Genomic DNA, 18009 nt, shown 5'->3' with positions numbered 1-18009 from the left:
TGACAGTGCCTGGATGAAAGTCACTCGGTGTCTTGTTAGGAGACAGGTGAAAATGAGTTTTGTGGCCAAAACCAAACAACTTGGCACAATTTAGTACAGTTGGTAGGATTGGAATAGCAGGGGGTACTGCAGATCAAGAGTGAGATGCATTAGCAGCACTGTGTGTCTTATGGAGCAGACTAGCAGGGGGTGCTGCACTTCAGGATTGAGGTACGTTGGCAGAGCGAAGATGGGGAACCTTGCCCAGTTTCTGAGAACACACAAAGCTCCTGTTTTAATCAGTGTTTACCTGTTCTTCTGCACAGTTCCACTCACACTGTTTCTTTCTGAATGTTTGTTAGCATCCTACCCAAAAGCTCCTACTCCTGTGACATATTCTATTATCTAGAACAGATACCACTGGCTAACAGACAAATCCCACTCCATAGCCACTGGCTATTATGAAACATCACATAAAAAGTGCCAGAAATTCACACAGCATTTCATAAACAGGAACCAAGACATGGTCCCTGCCCCAAAGCATTTACAACCCAAATTAAACAAGGCATGAACTCAAAGGGAAGGTTGTAGAAAGGTTATTGGAGAAGAGAAAGTAGGAAGTAGGTGTAAAAGGATTGGTTTGATAGCGCAGAACGGATGTTAGGCAGACAAGTGGGATGTAGCTTCAGGTGTATGGGGCCAGCATGATAAAAGGCATAAAGCCAAGTGTGCATAAAACAAAAGAAGCAGTAAAATGAGAAGAATGTAGGGTGCAAAATGGGGAATAGGTGGAAATGAGATCAGGGCTCCCCTCTCCCCTCTGCACCCTTTGTACCACTTCAGTACTAAGCGGACTAGGACTGAAGAGCTGAGGTTTCCTATACCATGGACAGTTTCGGGATCAGGGAATTGCAAACATCTCCAAAGCAGCTCGTTCCCTTAGCTGCACGCAGTACTTACTTGGCCACCTTTTGCAAACCTTCTGTGAGCCTGTGATCAGAAAGGCAAGCTCAAAGAAAGGCCTTTAACCGCTCAACACTGGTAAAAGTGTGCCAGTTCTGAGTGAGAACCATGAGAACCATGTGCTGTGCCTGTAATTTCCCACAGCTAGTTTGCAAGCAAAGAGGAAAATGCATCTGTTGTCTATCCCTACTATACTCCTTTCTCCCATTTTGTGTGAGCTTGTCGAAACAGGCTCAGCCGCCTTCAATAACTCAAGACCATTTAAACTGGCTTCCTCTTTTTTATTTCCTCCCCCAACGAGAACAGTTAATACCATCAAAAACTATCAATGAGAGGGTTTTCATTATAAAAGAATAACAACACAGAAGGGACTAGGGGAAATTGTTAAAATGGAGTTTTTATTTCACTTTTTAAGTTTCACATGCATTAACTCTCCCCCCACCCCCTTCTTTCTACATGTTTAAGAAAAAGTTACAAATGGTGGTTCTTACAATAGGGGTAAGCTATTGCTAACATATCACACAATGTTGAACCCCAACTTTGTAATGTTTGTAGAAGTAAACAAGGTTTTTATTAACGTTTTATCTCTTCTTGGGCCTGAGCCACAGCTCTTTATTAATCCAACCCCCATTTATACACCCCCACCCCAATACAAAAATACATGGGAAGCCAGATGGCTCAGAGGATTGGGAATAAGGGACAGACTTTCACTTCTAAACTGACTGTTTCACCTCTCATTTGGCAGTTCGAATCAATCTCAGCTCTGTACTGGCTAGAAGTAATTACCAATTGATGCCTCTTTGGCTCCTTAAGTGAAATGACTTTGCAGGGCAAGTGTGTTGTAGTTTTGTTTTTGTTTTGTATTTTTGCAGGCAGGAGTCAATATCATAAAACTAATTGTTCAGTTATCTCTAACTGGTAGTATCATTAGAGTCCAGTGATGGAATGGGCCATAGAGTCCAGTGATGGAATGGACCATAGAGACTGAACTCCAGTTATCCCTAGAGGTCGTTCCCGCAGAACATGGTTTGAAAGCTGCCTGTGTGGTATTTGTTCTGTGGGAAAAGAGAAGACTTTAGTTTCCAGGGCTGACAATCCAGCACATTTCAGCAGCATCAGATTTAAAAAATAATCTCCCCAAATTGGGATTCTGGCTAACCACCTATTAATGTCATAATGTAGGCAATGAGTCGTAAACGAATCATTTGAAAACTAAAATGATTAGGGGGCTGGGGCACATGACTTATGAGGAGAGGCTGAGGAAACTGGGGTTATTTAGTCTGGAGAAGAGAAGAGTGAGGGGGGATTTGATAGCAGCCTTCAACTACCTGAAGGGGGGTTCCAAAGAGGATGGACCTACGCTGTTCTCAGTGGTGGCAGATGACAGAACAAGAAGCAATGGTCTCAAGTTGCAGTGGGGGAGGTCTAGGTTGGATATTAGGAAACACTATTTCACTAGAGGGTGGTTACCTTAGAGGTTTTTAAGGCCCGGCTTGACAAAGCCCTGGGTGGGATAATTTAGTTGGTTTTGGTCCTGCTTTGAGCAGGGGGGTTGGACTAGATGACCTCCTGAGGCCTCTTCCAACCCTGATATTCTATGAATCTGCCTGTAACCCAAGTCTCAGGTGAAATGGTGCTAACAATGGAATCCCAGAACTGTACCAATGTAATGAGTTGCAACTGTCTTATGGGCATGTCTAATTATGATGTTCTATGGCAGGGCTATAAATAAACATGCTCCCCCAGGTTGAAACTTGATTGCACTGAATGGTTTTATCAGGTATTTCTGTTATACTCACATAGCAGGGTACAATTGGTTGAATTGGAGGACCCTCCCCATCTTATATGAACTCCTTTGATGCTGATGCCTCCACACAATGTATACTTATCACTGAGGGCACATGCATACCAGCAACTGATCAGCTCTGAAGACCAGATGCTGCAATGAGAGAAACTTGAGTCAGTGGGAAGCAAAGGAAACAGCTACAAGCATGACTGAGGGTTTTTTTTGTTTAGAACAGGACCAGGGTTCAATCATCAGTGAGAATGTTGGAGTCCAAAGGGTTTGCGGCACTTGGAATGTGACCACTGATCACAGAAAGTGGGAGTAACAGTTATGCAGTGGTTGTGCCGCCAGCCAGGGGCCAGCTTCATCCACAAACTATGGGGAATGTGTACAAACAGCAACACTGCTCATGACAACACAGCACATGGAAAACAAGAGCCCCCATTTTCAGTTTTTGTACACAGATGATTTTACGAATTACACCCATTATGAATTACACAGGCTTTCAGCAACTAGTAAATTATAATAACTTGTACTCTCAAGTTTCCCTCCATGTCTTCCATCCTCAACCTTGCTGACATTGTCATGTGTGGGCAGAAGAAGGAGAGAGGGAGGGGAGATGTGCTACTGTCATACAAGAGGCATGTAAAATTAAGGGTTTTAAGGATTTTTATTTGATTTTTATCAATTTAAATTTTCACAATTGTGGGAAATTATGGGGGGTTCATATAATTACTTAAAGACAATAGACAAGATTCAAAGAACTAAAGCTTCATAACTGTTAAAATACAAATTGTTAGCATCATGTCAAAACATACAAAGGAAATATCCATAAATAAAACTCTAAGATCCCAAGCAGCATTTTTCTTACTTTGCCTATCTACAAATTTTGATTATCAATGGAAATATATTTTCATTGGTTTGTGTGTATACAGTGAAATTGGTGTTTACCTATGTAAGCAGAGTCTGAATGAACTCTCCCCTGACATCTAGTGATGAGCTAGTGGATGACATCTAGTGGAAGAGGACTTCAGGAACTGATCTCGTTTGCATGGGCACACCCACCCTGCATAGGAACTCAGCATGATGGGCTTGCTTGCCCAAATGGTCACTTTTGGCTGGTGTGGGATCCCCAGTCTCATGGTTATTGGGGCAGGAGTAATAAAGGGTTGTTATCCTTGTTGTGTGAATCAAGGGCAGCAGAACTGTACTTGGCATTTCCCAATTAAGGGACTCACTCTCAACTAAATGGCACTCGCTAGGCAGGGGACATGAGTTCCAAAGCCTAGTGAGTAGAAACAGGCATTTGTGTTTGGTGGGGTGGTTGTATGTAGCATTTAACCTTCTCTTTATCTGCTGTATCATAGTAGAGCTAATTTACACTTAATTGAGAGTTTTGTTACATACTACAGAGCTAAAATCACTGATACTTATGTCTAAGTATTAAACCTGCTTTGAGATAGTGTCTCTGATACAAGAGATTGTCCAGTGTGTACCAGCAGTAAGGCTCCTACACTAACAGCTGAAATCACTGAGAGCTGTGTTAAGTGGTGGGTCCTGAAGACAACTTGGTAAGCAGCCAGCAGGGTGGTAGTAGAGAGGTGCAGCAAGTGGCCAGCAGTGGGTGCTCGAGGCTGGGCTTGAGGGGTTCAGAAAGCAGAAGGGGGATCAGGGCTGGGGCAGGGGGTTGGGGTGTGTGTGGGGGGGTGAGGGCTCCAGGGTGGGGCTGGGGATGAGGGGATTGGGGTACAGTAGAGTGCTCCAGGCTGGGATTGAGGGGTTCAGAGGGCAGGGGATGGGGCCTGGGAGGGGATCGGGGTGCAGGTTCCAGGCAGCGCTTACCTCAAGCAGCTCCCAGAAGCAGCTGGCATGTCCTCCCTCTGGCTCCTACATGAAGGTGCAGCCAGGCAGCTCTGCACACTGCCCCATCTGTAGATGCCGCTCCCACACCTCCCATTGGCTGCGGTTCCTGTCCAATGGGAGCTGCAGCTCTTGGAGCAGGGACAGCATGCGGAGCCCCCCAGCTGCTCCTATGCATAGGAGCCGGAGGGGGGACATGCCGGTTGCTTCCCAAGAGCCGTGGGGTGCATAGGCTAGCAGGGAGGCTGCCAGCCCCGCTGTGCAGTGCTGCCAACCAGACAGTCAATGGGCTGGTCAGCGGTGCTGACTGCAGCCACCAGGATCCCTTTTCGACTAGGTGTTCCGGTTGAAAACTGGACACCTGGTCACCCTACAAAGCAGCGCCCTGCAGAGAGGGGCAGCAGCAAGTGAGTACCCAAGCAGCGGCGCAAGTAAGGTGCCTCCTTACCCCTCCCTCCACCCAGATGGGAGGTGAACTTTGCAGATGCACCTCGGAACTCTGGGTCTGCACTGTCCAAGGACAACAACTGTGAGTGGGGTGCAGAGAAGGGACGGGCACGTTAAAGTGACTTTTGGGTTGCTGGACTTAAGAACCTGAGGGGTGGGTCTTTTGCTCATGGTTTATGTTTATGAGCCCTGGTTGTGGTGTTTCCCCAAATTAATGCTGGATTACTTCTCTCCTTTTATTAATTTTTTTTGCTACACTCAGACGCTGTGCTTGTGAGAGGGGAAGTATTGCCTCTGAGAGGTGCCCAGAGGGTGGTGCGTAATTGTCCCAGGTCACTGGGTGGGGGCTCGAGTTGGTTTTGTGATGTATTGTTGAAAAGGAACGGCTAGATACTGAACCCAGCCCTTCTTGCTGTGAACTCTGACTGGCAGAAGAGTTACACCTACATTTACCAGTAAAAATCTAGTCTTTCCAAGCCTAGGTATAACTTCCTCTCTTCCCCACACTAGCCAGCCACTGACAGTCACCCACTTGCAATTTGTCATCACAAGTATCAAGCTATTCCACGTTTTTTTACATTTCCCATCATTTCTGACATGACTTGTGAATTTTGCCCTTTGTTACAACAGCCACTTCTTGGTAAAAACACACAAATTATTCTTAAATCTAATTTTTAAGTCAGTCTCATGACTTTTGGGGGTCAGACTCATGATCTTTTCAGGTGTGGGGTTGGTTATCCTGGGGATGACTGGTTTGGTGGGGGGGGAGAGGAAGGGGCTCAATCTGGTTTGAGGCATTGTAGCCTGATGCCTATGAGACACTGCACAAGGGCACACAAGACTGGCTCTAGACCAAATATCAGGGGGTAGCCGTGTTAGTCTTTAAGGTGCCACTGGACTCCTCGTTGTTTTTGTAGATACAGACTAACAGATTTATTTGGGCATAAGCTTTCATGGGTAAAAAACCCACTTCTTCAGATGCATGGAGTGAAAATTACAGATGCAGGCATTATTATACTGACACATGAAGAGAAGGGAGTTACCTTACCAGTGTTGACAGGGCCAATTCAATCAGGGTGGATGTAGTTCACTCCCAATAATTGATGAGAAGATGTCAATGCCAGGAGAGGGAAAGTGCTTTTGTAGTGAACCAGCATTCCCAGTCCCTATTCAAGCCGAAATTAATGGTGTTAAATTTGCAAATTAATTTTAGTTCAGCAGTTTTTCTTTGAAGTCTGTTTTTGAAGTTTTTTTGTTCAAGTATGGCTACTTTTAAATCTGTTATAGAATGTCCAGGGAGATTGAAGTTTTCTCCTACTGGCTTTTATATGTTACCATTCCTGATGTCCGATTGTGTCCATTTATTCTTTTATGTAGAGACTGTCCGGTTTGGCCAATGTACATGGCAAAGGGGCATTGCTGGCACATGATGGCATATATCACATTAGTAGATGTGCAGGTGAATGAGTCCCTGATGGTGTGGCTGATGTGGTTGGGTCCTCTGATGGTGTTGCTAGAGTAGATATGGGGACAGAGTAAGCAACGACATTTATTACAGGGATTGGTTCCTGGGTTAGTGTTTCTGTGGTGTGGTGTGTAGTTGCTGGTGAGTATCTGCTTCAGGTTGTGTGTGTGTGTGTGTGGGGGGGGGCTGTCTATAAGTGAGGACTGGCCTGCCTCCCAAGGTCTGTGAGAGTGAGAGATCATTTTCCAGGATAGGTTGTAGATTGTTGATGATGTGCTGGAGAGGTTTCAGCTGGGGGGTGTATGTGCTGGACAGTGGTGTTCTATTATTTTCCTTGTTGGACCTGTCCTGTAGTAGGTGACTTCTGGGTACCCGTCTTGCTCTGTCAATCTAAGAACATCAGAATGGCCATACTGGGTCAGATCAAAGGTTCATCCAGCCTAGTATCCTGTCTATCGACAGCAGCCAATGCCAGGTGCCCCAGAGGGAATGAACCTAAAAGGTAATGATCAAGTGATCTCTCTCCTGCCGTCCATCACCACCCTCTGACAGACAGAGGCTGGGGTCACCATTCCTTAACCCATCCTGGCTAATAGCCATTAATGGACTTAAGCTCCATGAATTTATCTAGTTCTCTTTTAAACCCTGTTATAGTCCTAGCCTTCACAACCTTCGCAGGCAAGGAGTTCCACAAGTTGATGTGCGCTGTGTGAAGAACTTCCTTTTATTTGTTTTAAACCTGTTGTCCATTAATTTCATTTGGTGGCCCCTAGTTCTTATATTATGGGAACAAGTAAATAACTTTTCCTTATTCACTTTCTCCACATCACTCATGATTTTATATACCTCTATCATATCCCCCCTTAGTCTCCTCTTTTCCAAGCTGAAAAGTCCTAGCCTCCTTAATCTCTCCTCATATGGGACCCAAAGCAGGGCTTATTTGTACAAGAACTTTAAAAAGTGTTTCCACACTTCCCCAGGTGGGAATTGTAGTTTTAAGAATGCTTGATAAAGATCTTGTAGGTGTTTGTCTCTGACCAAATGGCACCCCAGGCAAGGAGTGTCTTCAGCGCCCCCTCACCATTTGTTAAACTTTTGAGTACCTTATTTTTATTGCATTTCATGACTTTAATGCATGATTTGCATGTGTGATTTATCCCTGTCATATAAGATGATAAATTTGCACGCTAGGATCTGTAAATCTGTATTTAGTCATGCCACATATAAGCAAATAATTTTTTTTCTCTAAGCTTATAGAAACTTTTTAATTTTAAGAATAACTGAAATGTACTAACATCAAGAAACTGAACTGTGCACTAATGTATTAGTGTTACAGTAAGTGACAGCCTTGGAATATTAACCTTAGTCCTTCAGTTCAAAAGATCACTTTTCTCACCTTTGTCCTCGCGAATTGAAGCACAGCGTAGATAGTGGTTCAGTAGCTATCTCTGGCATCTCATTAAATATGTCCTTTATTAGTCGCTACTTATACTCTTCAAATCTTAAAATGCAAGTACACTTTCACAATTACACAAGGTTCACAATACCACAGCTGGGCTTGAGTCGTCTCACATCACTTCATTCTTATAGCTCCTTGACTGGCACAGCAATCAGAGCCTGGCACCCCCCGCTCTCCCCAAACGTGGCACCCCAGGTGGTCACCTGCCCCTAAATCCAGCCCTGGGGGCACAGGAACAGGCTGCTACGAGAGCCCTGATCTACGTGCACCTCCTGGACTATCCCTCATCTCCAAAGGATGCAGTCTTATACCCCTCTCCCTAGTGGTACATTCGTGTTCCCCCTCTCTCTATTCCTCTGTTGGTACATGCAAGCTGGTTGCCGTACTCCGCGGCTACTGCTGTGTTCTGGCTGCGCGACCGGAGCCAGTCTAGGGTAAATCGGAAGTTACGCAGATACCGGTGGGACGGGTTGCGCTGTTCCTATAGAGCTGGTAGCTATTCCCCAAACTGTTTAAGGCAGGTCGGGGCGCGTGCCGGAGGGGCGTTACGGAGATAGCGTAGGGAGGCCCCGCTGACCGTCAATTGATTCCTGCTGCTAGGACGTGGAGAGTCCCAGACAGAGACGCCTGAACGAGAAGGCAGGAGACCCCCGGGCAGCTGGGCTGGGGCCAGACCCGCCTGCCGGGGGCCGCCGCGCCCCGGGCCAGACAGCTGGAGTCCCCGACCCCGGTCGCTGCCCCCTGCCCCGGCTCTCGGCGGGCGGGCCGGGCTCGGGACCGCGCCATGTGGCCCCGGTCGGTGTGCGTGGCCCTGCTGGCCCTGGCCGCGGGCTACCTCTTCGTGCGAGAGCCCGAGCTACCCGGCGCGGCGCTGCGCTACCTGGCCGGCCGCCTGTGGGCCGAGCCGGCCGAGAGCAGCATGGCGGCGGCCTGGGAGGCGCTTATCACCCGGCCCGCCCGGCCGTGGAGCAGAGTGGCCGTGGGGTGAGTCACGCAGGGCGGCGCGGGTCTGCCGGGCCGGAGCGCGGATTCCCTCCCGGGCGGAGGCCTGGGCTGGGCTCCGGTCCCTGGGGCTGGGCCCGGGCCCTGCCGGAGTCACCTCGCACCTAGTGCTCTTGGCGGCAGGGCAGTGATCAGTGCCGAGGCAGAGACGCTCTTGCAGGAAGCTGGGGCGATGTGCAGGGCGAGCTTTGCCTATCGGGGCAGAGACCTTTGGCTGGACTCTCGGTGGGAGCCAGCCCAGAGACTGGGCAGCCGCTGTGAAATAAACACAGGCCTGCTGTGTCTTGTCCGAGTTTGTGCTTTGTCAACGGGTTGGACGTCTTTCTCTATCACCGCTCACAGCGGCGCTGCAGGAATACAGAACTGTTAAGAGGTTATGCCAAAATGCATGCTGAAAGTAGAAAATAAAGCTAGAAGTGACAGTGGGAACAGTGTCCATCCCTGGAGAGTACGGTGTTAGAGAAGAAATGTGAAAGGCATAGTGTATCGCATTTATAATCAGGGTTCTGCTGATTATGGGTGTTTTTTTGGAGAGCTGTATTTAATTTCTGTTTGTCAGAAGTGTTTGATTTCATCCTGATCTCACAAATTGACATCAGTATTAATCTCTGCACAAGAGGTATGAGAGGAAAGAGACAAGTAGGCTGTAACTCTTGGCCAGATGTGTTGGCAGAGCTGTGGGGAAGGCCAAGACTGTACAGACTAGTGTCTTTCTGCGTTTAGAGACCACTTGTGCAGAAAGCATCAGGGCTTTTCTATTTTTGATCATAGATTTGAGAGTATGTCTTAGGGATAGTGCCCATAGATGAGCCATCAGTTTACTTTTCTGTAAAAGGGTTATAAAAGTCACAGGACTACAAAGAGACCATTAGATAAAAGGGTCTGTGTAAGAATCATATTTTTTGGGGTTGAAAACCCTTCTTGCTGAAAGCGAGTGCAAATCTTGGGCATATTAGTGGGCTGAATGGCTGTTGGAGAGCTACTGGCTCATTCCCTGGAGATAAGAGATGAGAGCTGAGAGTAAGGAGTATGTGGGGAGTAGGATGACAAAGTAGAGCACTGAGGAGGATTTTTGTGGGAGTAGGAAGGAAAGAAATTCAGATATGGAGGTAGAGAACTGCATTTTAATTTAATTTTAAATGAAGCTTCTTAAACATTTTAAAAACCTTATTTACTTTTCATACATTAGTTTAGTTATATATTATAGACTTAGAGAAAGAGACCTTCTAAAAACATTAAAATGTATTTCTGGGACGCGAAACCTTTAATTAGAGTGAATAAATGAAGACTTGGCACACTACTTCTGAAAGGTTGCTGATCCCTGATGTAGAGCAGGAAAAAGGAAAATAAGGGGTGGAGGTAGAAAGCAAAAGGAAATGGATGAAGATGCAAGAAGACTCCCCACTAATAAAGAAAAGCAAGGGTATAATACAAGCTGTTAAGGCTCCTTCCCCACTTTGAACTTTAGGGTACAAATGTGGGGGCCTGCATGAAAACGTCTAAGCTTAATTACCAGCTTAGATCTGGTCCGCTGCCACCATCCCAAAGCTAGTTCCCTTCCCTGGGTAGCCTTGAGAGACCTTCACCAATTCCCTGGTGAATACAGATCCAAACCCCTTGGATCTTAAAACAAGGAGAAATCAATCAGGTTCTTAAAAAGAAGGCTTTTAATTAAAGAAAAAGGTAAAAAATCATCTCTGTAAAATCAGGATGGAAAATAACTTTACAGGGTAATCAAACTTAAAGAGCTCAGAGGACCCCCCTCTAGCCTTAGGTTCAAAGTACAGTAAACAGAGAAACACTCTAGTAAAAAGTACATTTATAAGTTGAGAAAACAAAGAAACTAACACGCCTTGCCTGGCTGTTTACTTACAAGTTTGAAATATGAGAGACTTGTTCAGAAAGATTTGGAGAACCTGGATTGATGTCTGGTCCCTCTCAGTCCCAAGAGCGAACAACTTCCCAAACAAAGAGCACAAACAGAAGCCTCCCCCCCCCCCCCCCCACAAGATTTGAAAGTATCTTGTCCCCTTAGTGGTCCTTTGGGTCAGGTGTCAGCCAGGTTACCTAAGCTTCTTAACCCTTTACAGGTAAAAGGATTTTGGAGTCTCTGGCCAGGAGAGATTTTATAATACTGTACACAGGAGAACTGTTACCCTTCCCTTTATAGTTATGACACAAGCATAGAGGTATTAAGTTATGTTTAAATTAGGGCTGTCAAGTGATTAAAAAAATTAATCTTGATGACTTGCACTGTTAAATATTTTTGGATAATTTCTACATTTTCAACTATATTGATTTCAATTATAACAATACAAAGTGCACAGCGCTCATGTTATATTTGATTACAAATATTTGCACTGTAAAAAGAAATAGCATTTTTCAATTCACTTAAGTACTGTAGTGCAATCTCTATCATGAAAGTTGAACTTACAAATGTAGAATTATGTACCAAAAATAACTGCAATCATAAAATATAAAACTGTAGAGCCTACAAGTCCACTCAGTCCTATCTCTTGTTCAACCAATCACTCAGACAAACAAGTTTGTTTATCTCCTGCAAATGTAATGTGGCCAGCTTCTTGTTCATAATGTCACCTGAAATAGAGAACAGGTGTTCGCATGGCACTGTTGTAGCCAGCATGGCAAGATATTTACATGCCAGATGCGCTCAAGATTCATATGTCCCTTCATGCTTCAACCACTATTCTAGAGGACATGCGTCCACGCTGATGAAGGGTTCTGCTCAACAACAATCCAAAGCAGTGCGGACCAACGCATGTTCATTTTCATCATCTGAGTCAGATGCCACCAACAGAAGGTTGATTTTCTTTTTTGGTGGTTCGGGTTCTGTAGTTTCCGCATCAGTGAGGTGTTCTTTTCAGACTTCTGAAAGCATACTCTACACCTCATCCCTCAAATTTTGGAAGGTACTTCAGATTCTTAAATCTTGGGTCCAGTGCTGTAGCTATCTTTAGAAATCTCACATTTGACAAAATGCAAAGAAGATACCAATCTGCAGCGAAAGTGTTCTTAAAATGAACATGTGCTGAGTCATCATCTGAGACAACTAACATGACATATATGGCAGAATGCAGGTAAAATAAAGCCAGAGACATACAATTCTCCCCCAGGGAGTTCAGGCACAAATTTAATTAACACATTTTTTTAAATGAGCATCATCAGCATGAAAGCATGCCCTCTGGAATGGTGGCCAAAGCATGAAGGGGCATACGAATGTTTAGCATATCTGGCATGTAAATACCTAGCAATGCCGGCTACAAAAGTCACATGTAAATGCCTGTTCTCAGTTTCTCGTGACATTGTAAATGAATTGGGCAGCCTTATCTCCCATAAATGTAAACATACTTATTTGTCTGAGCGATTGGCTGAACGAGAAGACAGACTGAGTGGACTTGTAGATGCTAAAGTTTTGCATAGTTTTGTTTGAGTGCAGTTATGTAACAATTTCTACATTTGTAAATTGCACTTTCACAATAAAGAGATTGCACTACCATACTTATGAGGGGAATTGAAAAATACTGTTATTTTTGCAGTGCAAATATTTGTAATAAAATATAATGTGAGCAGTGTACACTTTGTATTCTGTGTTGTAATTGAAATCAGTATATTTGAAAACCTAGAAAATCATCCAAAAATATTAATACATTTTAATTGGTATTCTATTGTTTAACAGTACAATTAAAACTGCAATAATCGTGATTAATTTTTGAATCACGATTAATTTGAGTTAATCACATGCGTTAACTGCCATTAATTAACAGCCCTAGTTTAACTATCAATGTAAAAGCTGACTGTATGCATGTGACTCACCAGACAATGAACCCCCTTGTGGCTGGGTATGGCATAGCATACTCCCCTCCTTGGGCACCCCCTGTTGACAGCCTCTTTGGCCAATAGTGATTAGCTTCTTCATGTGACTCAGCCCTTTGGCTTGGTCAGATATAGTCCCACCTCTTCTGGGGTAAACCAGTAGTCCAGCAAACAGTAGTCCATCCACCTTGTTTTGGGCCTTTTTAGTCCAACTGTGGACTCACTAGTCCTTACCCCATATACAAAACAGAGTTTTAGTAGTCCATATCGCTTGTTAGTGTTTTTCTGCTCCACCTTCCTTAGAGGGCTGGTAGAAGATCCCAGGTCCTCCCTCTCCCCTGGATTCCAGTCTAGGGACCCTTAAATAAACAATCAAAGCCTGACAACATAGATTCCTTGCTGCCTCCCCAGATCACTTCTTATCTTGCCCTGTCTTGAGCCTTTGTCAGAGCCTCTTCCAGGGCTCCCAGTGTATCAGCTCCACTCTAAGCTTCTTCCACAGGCTCGCTGTAGAGCTGCTTAGTACTTATTTCACCTAGCTGGTTCTGCTGCAGGAGAGTTTTTACTCCCCTGGAAGGGCAGTCCCTGGCTCCACAGGGCCCTTGCTGCTGCCTACAGACCCCCATAGTACAGAGAATTCTTGGCAGACTCACTTTCCTTCCCAACAGTCTTGGGCTTCCTGTTGCTGGCCAGCCTGCCTGTCTTCCAGGAGGCTCTATACTGCAGTCCAACTCATCTCTATGATTGTCACCAGCTTTCTATCACTGAGAGGCGGCAACCTACTCTTCTTCTCATCAACCCCCAGGTGAACTGGGTTGTTCAGCTTTTTTAACTCCTCCCTCCAGGCTTGATACCTACTGCAGGTGTAGCACCAGGGTGATGAGGCTGATTGAGCCCACAGGCTCTCATTAACTCCTTCCAGAAATCAATAGGTGCGGTTGGTATGCCTCACCGGACTGACTGATGAAGGTGCAACTAAATCAATACTTGCTTCTACTTCCTTTACATTTCAGGGCATGACAGCACAATTATACCATGGCTAGTTGACTAATCCTCAGGTGTGACGTAATTTCTTTTCAACCCTAAATTATTATTTTGTGGCTGGTGTTAAAACAGTTGGGCAGGGTATGTCTTGGTCATTTGAAATTGTATGAGAGTGAAACTTTTCACAATGGATGCAGATCTTTCCTAAAAAATAGTAAAATAGTTGAAGTTGGCAAATACAGTGTGAAGTTATTTTTGATGTCTGATTTTTGTAGTTGTTGTTGCCATGCTTAGAGTGGAAGAAAACATTTTATAAATCACTTAGTTCTCAGTTGAGTCTGCGCTAAAGAGGTTGATCTATTGATGCACACACTGAACACCTGTGGCTTCAAAGTTTAATAGAGCTCAAACTATACAGAGGCATTAACATTAAGGGAGTACATTAACAGCATGGAGGGGTGTGGTAGAGAAATGGGGTGAGAGGCAGAAGGAAGATAACTGGAAAATTATTAGAGGTGTAGGAGCAGCTCTCACTTTAAACACCATAACTGGTTCATGTCATTATTGCATTGTTGATGGTGTATATTAAAACACAGGGCTGCTGACCTTTGCTCCGGTGGCTTTGAGGTAGAAATGTTGATTGATCTTACTGTTTCTTCATTCTGCTCCTATTGTGTGTGTGTGTGTGGATTTTCGCTTCTATAGTATATAAGCTCATTGCAGGATACAGAGGAGTTTCTGATAGTTCACAAAGTACTGAAGCTCATACTCTGAGAACTCGTCAGGCCTTTAATGTCCTTTAGTTTGTGTCTTGCTGCATTCACTTGTGGGCAGTGCAAATCAGGCAAGAAAGGTCACCGAGATGGAGCAGTGCTTAGTGAGTCTGTCTACCACTTTTATCCTTCTCATTCTTGACTGAAAGTGCATGTGTAGGAGCTCATGTATCCAGGTAATTAGGGCCATGTAAGAACACAGTGTAAACTGGATGTGCTGCACTAGCTGTGTGGATGGCTAGAATTCCTGGTATGGGGAAGTGATGTGATTGAAAGCTGCATTCAGAGAGAAGCTAGTATAGTAATTGCTTGACTTGCCCCAGTAATTGTCCTTCCTTGGTATCTGAGAAATGCTGACAAACACAATGAATAAAAATGTTCACATAAACATTCCTTAAAATATGCCAGTGATCTATACAAGGCTCTTCTCAAGGGCTGGAACCATCCTAGGGGAAGAGAGTGTGTTCCCTCAGCCCAACAACCCATTCTGGCCAGCCAAAGGTATAACATTGATCATGCTGGCAGCTGCATCCAGGCCTGGAGAAGTGGGCACTGTGTTGTGTGTAGTTTTTTGTTTCCCATATTTTTCCAGGCCTTTGAGATCAAGTTGGCAATGGGGGCAGGAGAACCTCAAACAAATGGGAAAGAGTGAAACAAAAAGAAACCTAAGGTTGTGGGGCTGGTAGAAGAGTCAGTGGAACCAAAAGTTCAAGAGAGAGACCTTGGTGAATGGGAATCAAATTGTTTAATTTTAGGCTGGAGATTGTATTTGCATGACTTTCAGTCAATAATCAATTTAATGGTACTTCTCCGGTTCCCTTTCACCCCATCCATACCCTTGAAATGTGTGACAATGGGTGCATATGGATTTTTCTTAGTCACCTTCCCCAAGGTATTAATCTTTGGTGGTACCATGCACTGTCTCACCAAGAGTGACAGATTTGTAACTACTAATCTGATGGTTGTCTACACTTAAAATGCTACAACAACACAGCTGCACTGCTGTGGTGCTTCAGTGTTGACATTTTCTATGCCAATGGGAGGGAATTCTTCTGTTGACCTAGTGCTCTCTACACAGGGACTTATGCCTTGTTTACACTGCCACTTTACAGCGCTGCAACTTTCTCGCTCAGGGGTGTGAAAAAACACCGCCCTTAGCGCTGCAAGTTTCAGTGCTGTAAAGTGCCAGTGTACACAGTGTACTGCTGGTAGCTCCTCCCCTCATGGAGGTGGGTTTTTTACAGCGCTTAGAGAGCTCTCTCCCACTGCTGGTGCTGCGACTACACAGCCATGTTAAAGCGCTGCCACGGCAGCGCTTAGTGAAGACATGCCCTTAGCGACACTGCTCAGGGCGTGGATTTTTCACACCCCTGAGAGTCATAATTATGCTGACCTAATTTTCTAGTATAGACCAGACCTCAGACTGTTTTCCATTCCCTTCAAATGTAGGCAAGACACTGAAATATGAATATCATTTTCACTAGCCCTATCTAGCCATGTTCTAAATGTGGGATGTATTTGGAAAGGAAACATTTTTGCCTGCTCAACTTCTTTCTGTAGCAACAAAAGGGCCCAGTTCAGAGGTGAGTCTAGACTGTTGCAAATTACACCTTCTTACATTCTCCTCCTGTTAGATCAGAGGTGGGCAAACTACAGCCCGCAGGACCATCCTGCCTGGCCCCCGAGCTCCTGGCCTCGAAGGCTACCCTCGTCCCCATCCCTGCTGTTCCCCCTCCCTCGCTGCCTCAGCTCACTTGCTCCACTGCTGCTCTGAACTCCTGGGGCAGCACAGCTGCAGAGCCTGACCTGACCAGGTCTCTGTGCTGCGTGGTGGCGGCGTGGCCTGGCTCCAGCTGGGCGGCGCAGCTGTAGCACTGCCAGCCACCGGCGCTCCAGGCAACGCAGTAAGGGGGCAGAGAGCAGGGGGGGTTGGATAGAGGGCAGGGGAGTTTGGGGTGGTGGTAGGGGTCAGGGGGTTGTATGGGGGCAGAGGTCCCAGGGGGGCAGTCAAGAAGGAGGGGGCAGTTGGGGCAGGGGTTTCGGGGGCAGTCAGGGGACAGGGAGAAGGGGTGGTTGGATGGGGCAGGGGTCCTGGGGGGGGCATCAGGAATGAGAAGGCTTGGATGGGGCGGCGGCGGGGGTCCAGGGGCGGTCAGGGGACAGGGAGCGGGGGTGTGTGGAGGGAACAGGGGGGGTTGGATGGGGCAGGAGTCTCAGGGGGAGGGCCGATAGGAGGTGGAGGCCGGGCCACAACCCCCTCCCCTAACCAGCCCTCCATACAATTTACGAAACCTGATGCGGCCCTCAGGCCAACAAGTTTGCCCACCCCTGTGTTAGATGCTTTTCCTGTTATACCTCTCTCTTCTAGCCCCTCGGTATGTAGGTTACACTAACTTGGACTCATTGGGTCAAATCCAGAGGTTATATGTAATGGGGTGTAAATTACACATGGTAAGTGGGTGTGAATCTCATGGAATTGTTGATGTAATTTATATGGTGAAGGGGCTGGAAGATGCTACAGCAATTTAGGCTTCCTTACATCCAACTCTGAATTTGTCCCAAAAACTTCTTGCAAATAGCTAAATATTGTAATACTGGCTCCTGTTTCATTCATGGAGAGAGGAAGATATGGTACCTCCAGGAGCCTGGAATGGTGTTATCTGTGTGTTGTACAAATGATCTTCAAATCTTCCAGCTGAGGATGCTCTCCTAGCTCCTTACAAATGGATCCAACTACTAGCAACATTCACTAGTGTTCTTTGACACTGGCCTAAACGTGGTGGTCAGACAGTTTGAGCTGGGAAAAACTTTGTTTTATTATTAGCAACTTTAAATTGCACACGTGTTTAAACCTCAAAAGTAAAACAAAAAACAATTCCTTATTATATTAAGTATATTGGCAAACCTTTGTAACCTCTTGCACTTAAATATGTATGTAATACTGGCAGAGGAATTTTCAGAACCATAAATATGCTTTAACGAATTTTCTCTTCAGTTAGGTGTGTGAATTTCAGTGCTAGTGAAAGGTGCTGTATTCCAGCTAGTTATCTTAGGGCTTTATACTGCTGCTCATCACCATAGTATCAGAATGCCTTCTGATAAAATTAGCAGCAATAACAAAATCCCTGCTGGACTTCACGGAGTCTCTGTCTCTTCTCCCTTTTTCCTTGCTTGTGTGAAGTCCTGTATATTCACCGAACAGGTGCAGTATGAGTAGTATCAATGCAAGCTTTCCCATGCTGTCTACTGTAAATTAATCATGACTTAGTGGGCCCATCTCCTTAGCCTCTCTGGAGATTGACTACAAGGTTGCAAATTTTGTGTGTTTGGGGGTAGAGGGTGGAAGTGATGGGGAACTGGGTTAAAGCCACACCAGTTACTGAGCTGATGTGGGTTTGAATCAGTGACCTGTAGTTGAAAGGTTCTGAGTGTCACTGCTGATCTCCTGAGCCATCTA

General features: G+C 45.4%; 1 long non-coding RNA gene across 1 annotated transcript; it reads right to left on the bottom strand.

Moving 5' to 3' along the window:
- Positions 1 to 1382: 1382 nt before the first annotated feature.
- Positions 1383 to 8386, bottom strand: LOC128844220 (uncharacterized). The gene is made up of 4 exons (XR_008446451.1): positions 7897 to 8386; positions 6084 to 6201; positions 2742 to 2881; positions 1383 to 1997 (listed from the first exon to the last, which is right to left on the bottom strand). It is a non-coding gene; the product is annotated as an uncharacterized LOC128844220 (long non-coding RNA).
- Between the last annotated feature and the right edge of the window lie 9623 nt (positions 8387 to 18009).

The sequence above is a fragment of the Malaclemys terrapin genome, chromosome 10, assembly GCF_027887155.1.
Source record: "Malaclemys terrapin pileata isolate rMalTer1 chromosome 10, rMalTer1.hap1, whole genome shotgun sequence".
Lineage (NCBI taxonomy): Eukaryota > Metazoa > Chordata > Testudines > Emydidae > Malaclemys > Malaclemys terrapin.
The sequence above is the reverse complement of the archived record's forward strand: the minus strand, read 5'-3'. Positions and strand labels throughout refer to the sequence as shown.